This window comes from Manis javanica, chromosome 2 (genome assembly GCF_040802235.1).
Source record: "Manis javanica isolate MJ-LG chromosome 2, MJ_LKY, whole genome shotgun sequence".
NCBI classification, from domain to species: domain Eukaryota; kingdom Metazoa; phylum Chordata; class Mammalia; order Pholidota; family Manidae; genus Manis; species Manis javanica.
In genome coordinates this window covers 147,167,800-147,177,711 of record NC_133157.1, presented here as the reverse complement: position 1 = coordinate 147,177,711, position 9,912 = coordinate 147,167,800, and positions in this window count along the sequence as shown.

The window sequence follows — 9,912 nt, the reverse complement described above, 5'->3', positions numbered from 1 at the left end:
TCCACATCCTCACCAGCATTTGTTGTTTGTCTTTTGGCTGTTGGCCATCCTAACTGGTGTGAGGTGATATCCCATTGTGGTTTTAATTTGCATTTCTCTGATGATTGGGGATATGGAGCATCTTTTCATGTGCCTGCTGGTCATCTGAATTTCTTAAAAAATCACACTCCTAAAGCTGTGTAAATCCTGTCTAATCTTAACCCCAAGGAAAGGGCTGAGTTAGCAGAAGTACTGTCTGAGGATAGACAAGTATTTTGTGCAAGTATTATCAAGTGGTGCAAAAAAAAGTGCCATGTCTCTTCATTTAAAGATTTAAGATTTAAATATTTATTTACTTTGTAATCGATAGTTGCCGGAGTCCAGGGGTGTGTGTGAAACCCAAAAGGATGAGACGGTGTCGGTGCATGGAGAGACAGGACACAGAGTCAGATGGAAGTGATCTCTCGACAAAGTGTCAATGACAGCTTTATTTATACCATTTTGCACAAGGATATGATTATTTTTTATTGTTCTGTTGATTAATTGGTATGGGCAGTTCATTAATAGGTATAGGCAAGCTTTCTTCTTTCTAATCTATTCATGGTTGGTCAAGTGTTAGGTGATCATTTTCTGTTCCTTGACCAAAACTTTTCCTAGCAACATGTACTCTTTCATGTTTTACATTTCTATGCAACACAGTTTCTAAGTAGTGCATGTGACCATAGGAGTGTGCAGTATGTAGCAGTGACTATGGAGTCTATCAGCTCAGGGTGAAATACAGGTCACCTACTGCCACAGTTGGCTGTGATTCTTTCCCACAAAAATAATCTTAGAGGCTGTAATAAATTTATAATCAATCTAAAATCATAAACTCATATCTTCATTATACACCCTTTTATAGGGCACAGTAAGCAGCAAACTAAATTTCCCCTTCTTATCTACATTTATCTTTCTTCTGTGTGGATACCAAAATCTCCCTGACATATAATATACAGGTCTCCATGACTCCACTACTGCAGGGTCTAAACAAGTTTTTACATGGTGAACAATGCAAGGGCATTCATGTCATAGAAACTGTTTCTGTTTTAACTACAAATCTTAAACTATAAACAATCAAGTCAAATATCATGTATCATTATTCATTTGATTTTTATACTTTATATGTGAATCTCACATTTTCTCCTTTACATTTCTAATAAAATGTTGATGTAGGTAGATGCAAGATATAGATGGAAAGCATGATTTAGTGCTGTAAGATGGCAAGTGTAGATGATCAGGTCTGTGCCTGTAGACTAGGTATCAATCCAAGCCAGACAAGGGCAACAAAACATCCACGGGTGTAGACAATTTCTCTCAAAACTGGGGGGTGGGGGGGGGTGGTTCTAAGCCTCACCTCTGTTGGCCCCCATTTTCTCACCTGATGGCCCTCCTGCGACTGTGCCTGTCTTAGGTTGTTCCTCCCTTGAGGAATCTTACCCGTCTCTGACTAACCAGCCATCTTCCGGGGCCATACAGGGAGATGTAAAGCTGGTGACTGAGAGAGAAGTAATGTTCGTTGAAAATGTTAGCTTTTTACTTCTTTGCAGATTTATGCCCTGTGGCTTCCCGGCCTGCACTTGTCTTGAGGTATCTTTACTTCTTGGAAAATTATGGTACTTGGTAATTTCACATATAAGGCATGAATTTTAGTAAATGGCTGTAATGACAAAGGAAGAAAAGTTGTACAAGTAGCAAATAGAAGAAAACATGAGAAGATGGATTAAGTGTCAGACAGGGTTATTCTATTCAGTAATCTCTCATAACTCTATTTCTCTAATTTTCCTATAAAACTCTTCATCACTAATTTCACTAGCATTGCAAATGAGGGAGGCATTCCCACTTAAGTGGAGATGGGGTAGTCAATGTTTGACTAACTAACTGCAGGTTTTGGTATTCTATGCCAAGATAGCCATCTGGCCCCTGCGTGTTCTATTCTTCAGGAGCACTGTCCTGAAAAGCTTTGGGGAAGTTTATGTTCTCCTCCTTTCCATGCTGCTTATCAAAGGTTAGCTTAGTCTTTGGCAAAAATGCGAGCAAAAGCAAAGCCAATAGTATAATGGAGAATAACAAAATCAAGGTGGTAATAGGGGGAGCCGGCTGCGAAGGCCCCTGCTTTGCAGGGGTCTTCCTCCAGCCTGAGCTTTGCTACACAGCTGAGTAGCATGGCTCCCGCCATATAGTGACAGAAGACCTGATAACTGACATCACTGAACATGTATGGTTATATCTCTAAGGCAGGAAGAAATGTGAAGGTTGACAAGATTGTTTAAGTTGCCTTTATACAATAAAGAATAACCAGATAAAAACACAGTGAAAAGAATGTTTATTTTTTTCTAATGGGATTTTTTCTACTTTAGTTATCATCTCATTATTCTCTTCAACAAGTGGTCTATGCCTGACTTATCAAGACATACTTGCTAAGAACATCAGAATGCCTTATCCACATGAAAAAAAGAAAAAATGGATACCTATATAAGATCCATTTATGTACTTCTTGCCAAAAGAATTATCATTACCCTCAAACCAATCTAGTTTTAAGATAAATTGGTAAGGGCAACTGATAAAACATCTCAAAAAAGTATTGTACTAAACTCACATTCTTTAATTTGGGTCTATGGCCTCCATATATCAATGACTCTTAAACTCATTTGCTATTACATCTCCCCTCAACCAGGATTCTGAAGTATAACTATCTAGGTCCTAGAAATAACCCTGAAGTAACTGAATATCAAGTTAGCAAGAACTCTCCAGCAATTTTAGTTTGTGGGAAGGTCACAGTCTTTCACCCAAGTCACTGAACAGTTTTTCTTCTGAAACAAAGTAGATGAGGAGGTACAGTGAACAAACTGTAAAATTGGCTAGTAGTTCTGTCATATGGTCCCACATAACCTTACATTTTAAAAGTGACTTCACACTTTTAACCAACCAAATATAGTAGGGGAGTTACAGCTTTTAGTTCAAACTAGCTCTATAATCTTCACCAAATCACACAACTTTTTAAGGCTCTCAGTTCCTACATATAAAATGACCAGATCAGATTGATTCCTTAAAATTTGTTTCCAACCTAAAAATCTATTATTTCATTTCCCTCAGACTTTTTCAAATCCCTTTCAAAAGTGATTAGGGCACTAAAGAGTGAAAGAATATGTGCTTGTCTTTTTCTGACAGCCCACACAGCAAAGATTTCTGAGCTCTTCCAGCATGTTCAAAACCTAGGTATTAATCCAATTCATACCTGATTTCCCTTGTAGTATGATGATTCCTAAAAGTTAATGACACTGTCTGTGGTAACAGCTTCCTTTTTCTGCTAACATTCTCCCTTTAGACTCGTGGTCCCAAAGATATTCTGCTTAGTCAAGATGAGTCTCATAACCCATAAAAAGTGTTAAGATTTTGATTTGTCTATATACCTTTATGGGAAACATCAAGACTTCTGGAAAGTAGTTTTGTACAGCTGGACAATAGCACATAGGATCTCCAGTCACCACATTTACTGAAAAATGTGACAAACTTAGAGGAAAAAATATGAGTTTTAGGTTATCAGTTGACCTTTAAGTAAATTCTGAAGCTGAAATTAATGTTTCTATTTTAAATAGCTGTGAAAGAATTTTTACATTGTATAAAACAACTCCCCCAAAATCTATGCCTTCATCTTCAGCTAAATGTAGTTACGGATAAAGCTGTAAATGGAGTTACGGATAAACTTGGGAGGCCTGAAATAAAAAAGACTAGTCAATGAAAATGTTGAAAATATAAATAGTATAATGCCTATGAATTTGGGTTTTTAGCATGTTAGTGGTTAATCTGGGCTAAATCACCTCCCCAATTTACTCCTCTCGACCCCAAGTTGTTAATATCAAAACCAGTTCCTCTGGTAGAAAACATTTCCTTCTAGTCCAAACTTACTATCTGAACAAATATTTAAATACCTTGATTTCTATGATCTCCAAAGTCAAAAGTACTGGACTCTATGTAATACTTATTGAGTTTCAAATTAATATTTCTTTATTAAATCTGTTAAAACAGCAAAAGTTTTAGTCACAAGACTATTGATTCAGCAAAACAAGAAAAAAATGAATTAGTTGCAATTTCCCACAATCCTTGTCTAAAGGGAGTAAGGGTCTTCTCACAAGACACTGAATAGAGCTTTTCTTTTGAAACAAAGAGTATAGGGTACAGTGAACAAACTGTAAAGCTAACTACTTTGGTCATATGGTTCTCTGCAATGTTCTTACAGTTTAACAATTAGCGATTGTTGTTTGCAGCTTCTAATCGATTATAATCAGTAAAGACACAGTAGCTTCTGCCAGTAAAAGTCATGTGAGTCTAAGCATATTCCTAATTTTCAAACAGATTATCAGAACCTAATTCAGAAAGTTTAAAGGATAAAAGAAAGTTCAAGAATTTTCCATTTTTATTAGTATAAAATTTAATTCCCATTAGGTATTAAGTACTTATTGAAGTATGTTTATATTTAAATATTTTATACTTCAGAATTGGTAAAGTTACCAGACTCACAAAAATTTACACAGAAAATATTTTAATACATACTATACACATACCTGAACAAATAAAAGGCCTCATGATAATAACTAATGTGAGGTAATCTAATCTAGTCTACTGATAGGGGGAAAGCTAAATACTTCCAAATACAGTGCCTTAATTTGTCAAGTAATATTCCTGTAACAGTACTTGGATCAAATGGAGACTACAGATACCACCTACTCTACTCTATGTTAATGTATGGAAATCACCGGGCTGGCGAGGCTGCAGGGAAAATTATGAAGATGACAGCAAGTCCACCTACATTCACTTGCACTTTTTCCTCAGAAAGAACTGTCACCCCATCCCCCAATAAACCTCTATAATAAAGATAAATGTGGGGATTATGCCAAGTTGACCCCATGATTTGTTCTCCTCCTCAACACACATCTGATTTGACAAACATTTAGGTCTCCAAAGAGGGAGGTGAAAGTAAAATCATACTTGGGGTATTCATGGGCTCTGTGTCAAAGGTCCTTTAGCAGTATTGCAGCTGCTGCATACGAAGAGTAAAGTGGACAGAGCACAGAGAACCACAAAATGATGGTATATCTGCTCTAAAAGGCATCTTTGAAAATCATCTCCTCCAAACTTTTAATTATACAAACATATTTCATACCATATTTGATTAACTTGTGATTTCCTAAGAGCACTCACTCATTTGTGGGAAAGACACACATACATACACAAACAAAAGGACAAGCAGGCATAAGTATTCAACCACAGAATGATAAATTCCATAAATCAGGTACTTTAATCAGTGCTTTAAATCAATACAATAAATAGTGAAATTAGGTTTAATATAAACCTATAATAAATCACTGGGTTTTCATATTTTTCTGAAAGGAAATAAATCAGGACAGAAATTACAATGCTATTGAAATCTATGAAATTACACGAGAGCCTTTCCGAGCAAATGAAATATGAGATTCAGTAATCTTAAAAATGAACCAGGATTAATTGCTTAGGTTTACTGAAACATCCTGAAAGTGTTCAACTTCATATTAAGTATAGGTTACTGTTGAAATGAATTTTTACTTTTCTTCTGTCACACAATGTATGTAGAAAGAGAGCTCTCAAGAGCTTCTTGAAACAAAAGGATTCAAAAAGATACTTGGAGGAGAAGGAGGGTAAAAGGGCCAGCAAGGGAACAAATGAGGATCCACTGGGCAGTGGCTGAAGATTTAGAAGAGCACATGTATTCTGTTTTTACTATCCTTGGGATGTGTACCCAACCGTTTCCGAACACAGAGGTGGGCCATGCTGCTGCTACAGACACAAAATTCTCTCTACTACTATATAAAAAGAGTGAGGTAGGATTTTTGAAGGGGAAAATGTAACATTTAGAATTCATACCTTAAGTATGGCTGGAGTATCAGGCAAACTTATAAACTTTCATATTTATATTCTGAGTAGTTTTGAAGTCTTCCAAAAGGATAATCCATATCCAGGAGGGAAAAATAAATCATATTCAGCAAGCTCAGCTTATCCAGTCTTTTCAGCAAACCAGATCTAAGCCCAACCTATGTTAAAAACCTGGATTCAAAGAAATAGACATTCATCTATTCTATTTGTTGAATCCCTCCCTGCCTCTGACCCGCAGATAATGGAAGAGACTCGAGATATCGAAGATCTGAAAGGACAAACCAGGGGACTCGAGGCTTAACTGTGCAAGAGTGGTGCTGAGAGTGCACCTCTCATATTTATTGATCAAATGGTTGTTAACAACAACAAAATTCTGTATAGGGGACTCAATACACAATCATTAATCAACCCTAAACCTTAACTCTCAACAGTCTCCAATCTTCTGTAGTATAACGAACAAGTTCTTACATGGTGAACAATGCAAGGGCAGTCATATCATAGAATCTTTTGGTTTTGATCACGCATCATGAACTATAAACAATCAAGTCAGATATAATTATTCATTTGATTTTTATACTTGATTTATATGCAAATCCCACAACTATTCTCTATTGTTCCTCACCTATACATTTCCATGTAATAGCTCCCCACTTACTGAGGACTGCTCATAATCTTCCTCTCTACCTAAACTTTTATTTTAAACCCTAGGAATCTCTCAACATCTACGTATTGTCCCATTGAGCTTCAACAATGAAATATCCTCTGTTCTACTCCAGTCCTAAAACTCGTCCCTTTGTCATCACCCAGAACAACTCCACCTCAAAAAGGTAGAATCCAACACTGCACTCTCTGACCATACTTCCTCCTCTTATCTCTCTTGCCTTCCATTTCTAGGACACCTCGTAGAGATCTCCAGTCCTAGAATCCCAGCTCCCTCTCCTAGACTCACTTCCTTCCCCCTACTAGCTCTGCCATTAAGTAGCATAAGTTACATCTTCCACACCTGTAAAATGGGATAATATGTACACTTCGTATCTACTCATTAACTGAACAAGTATTTGAGCCCATTCTTTATGCCAGGCACTGGGAATACACAAATAAAAAAATACCTCCTTGCCCTCATGGAATTTACATTCTACAATCTTCTGTGACAACTACAGTTGTTGCGAGGATTAAATAGGTTAATATTTATACAGAATAATACACAGAACATAATATGCAACATTTGCTACAATGGATCATCTAAACTGCTCTAAATCAATACCTTAGCTTCCCTACACATCATTTTTCACTGTACCAGCCTGGTAAAACCTCAGTCCTTAGATGAATGCTACCTCCTGATCTCCATCACTCATTTAGGCTACAGAGGGCAACTAAAGAAATCACAACTGTACCAACCTGTTTCATTAACAATGCATAGTTTCTCTTCTCACTTTGATCCAATAGTGATCACTCATTACTTCACTTGTCCTTGGTTAGCACTTTCTGTCCTTTGTGGGACTTCCCTTCCTCTGCTTGACTCTGAAACACTGATGGTCCCCAACACGCTGTCTTCTGCTCTCTTTTTTCTCCTGAGCCCACATACACGCCCTATATGGTCCCATGGTTTCAGACACTGATTTTTCCAGCCCAGAGCCCGTCACATCCCACAGTATCAAATTCAAAAGGCCAACTGCCCTGTTAGACACCCTGCACTGGATATTTCACTACCATCTCAAACTCACAACATCCCAAACTGACTTCCTGAGCTTCTAAATTGATCCCTACAAATTCTCTCTTAGTTTGGTGTCATTACCTTCCATGCGGTCACCCCAGCTAGAACCCAGTTTGGAGTTAAGCTTGTTTACTTCTCCACTGACTACTTGCAAGCATCAAGTCCTACTGAATTTCTTACTTACCAACAACAAAGGTAAACAATCTGAAGTTTGTCCCTCTTCTCCATTTCTATGAACTGAGCCTCAATCTAAACCCTCATCAGCTCTCATTAAGTCCACTATCTTCCAAATGGCTTCCCTGCCTCAAATCTTTTTCCCTTCAAATTTATAATCCACAACAGCTACCAGAGTAATCTGTTAAACCTAACTACAATCAGATCAGGCTCCTGCTTAAAACTCTTTGATGGCTTCCCAAAACATAGAATCAGAGATGGAGTCTAAGTTCCTAAACATGGCATAAAGAACCCTCCACAATCTGCCTCCATACCTCTCCATCACTCTCTGCCCCTTATTTGCAATGTGCTTTTGCTCCTGTTCTCCTCTCGGTTGGTCCTCTGCTTCCATCCCCCTGTGCCCCTCACTTCGATTCTTACATACACATACACACACACCTTCTCTCTCTCTGATCCTTTAATGTTCAGTTTGGACATTATCTCTCCAGGTAATGCTTTCTTTGACCATTCTTTCCATTTCTCTATATTTTAGTGACTGTACTGTATTAACAGTATCTGTCTCTATGTCTCTATCCACCATTTGACCATGAGCTCCATATGTGCAAAACCAGTTTTTTCCACCATTGTATCCCTAGCAATTAGGAGTCCTACAACACATTAGGCAATCATTTAATGTTTGGACTATCATAGAATGGACTAACAGTTACCAAAGGGAAAGGGACTGGGGAGAGTGGGTGGGAAGGGAGGGAGGGAGAAGAGGAATAAGGGGCATTACGATACATTATACTATCTCATCTTCTACAAAGAATGTCATCGAGTACCAAATTGTAAAATTATACAAATCTGAAAATGAAAAGTAAGGTGATTTACTGTTCCTTTCGGAATGTTAACTGCTATTACTAAAACATTATCAGTGGGTCTTAAAGATTAGCTGCAGCTCCATCGACAAAAACCAAACATTAAATTGCTATAGTTTATCATACAAATGGTTTCCTGTGTGTACCAAAAGAATAAGTTAATAATTCATAAAATGAATCCCCCTGTTTTGACTTCTGAAAGAAAGATATGCTTGGTAGGGGAAGGGAGGAACAACTTGGAGACTTCAAGACACAGATAAAATAATGTAATCACCCGAGAGGACTCATTTGGCCCAATTTTGAAGTGGAAAAAGTTCAGATTCTTACGGTCCTCACACTAACACACACAAGTGAAATACATAGTAACACAGCAATTTTGCATTATTTTCAAAAATATAATCAAGAAATACTTATTTTCTGTGAAACACTTTATGAAGGTTATACCACAATATCTACCACAGTATACTTTACTCTCCTGTGCTGTTGAGATGGATTAATCCAGAACAACTTAAAATACCATATATTACATGACCTAGTCTCCCTAGCAGAGAAGTGGGTGGGACCTGTCATAATTACCCAGAATTCTTCGTTAACATCCCAAATTATCTGATGGTCAAAGCTGTAAACTGCTATACATTTATACATATTCTTAAAAAATAAATGTCTTTATTCAGCTGCAAGAGCTTTTCTTATTTAAAAGTAACATACATGAAATAAGCCAGGTGGAGAAAGACAAGCACCAAATGATTTCACTCATCTGTGGACCATAAGAAGAAAGCAAAAAAATGAAGGAACAAAACAGCAGCAGACTCACAGAACCCAAGAATGGACTAACAGTTACCAAAGGGAAAGGGACTGGGGAGAGTGGGTGGGAAGGGAGGGAGGGAGAAGAGGAATAAGGGGCATTACGATTAGCACACATAACGTAGGGTGGTGCATGAGGAAGGCAGCATAACACAGAGAAGACAACCCAGTGACTCCATAACATCTTACTATGTTGACGGACAGTGACTGTAATGGGGTATGTGGTGGGGACTTGATAATGGGCAGAATCTAGTAGCCACAATGTTGCTCATGTAATTCTATATTAATGATACCAAAATTTTTAAGAAGTGCAAAAACAACCACAAAACAAACAAAACAAGTAACATACCTACTTATTAGTCTTACAAAAGAAAAACAGGCCACTCAAGTAAATTAAGGACGGAATACTGTCTCTTTGAAGGATCTCTGAAAGTAAAT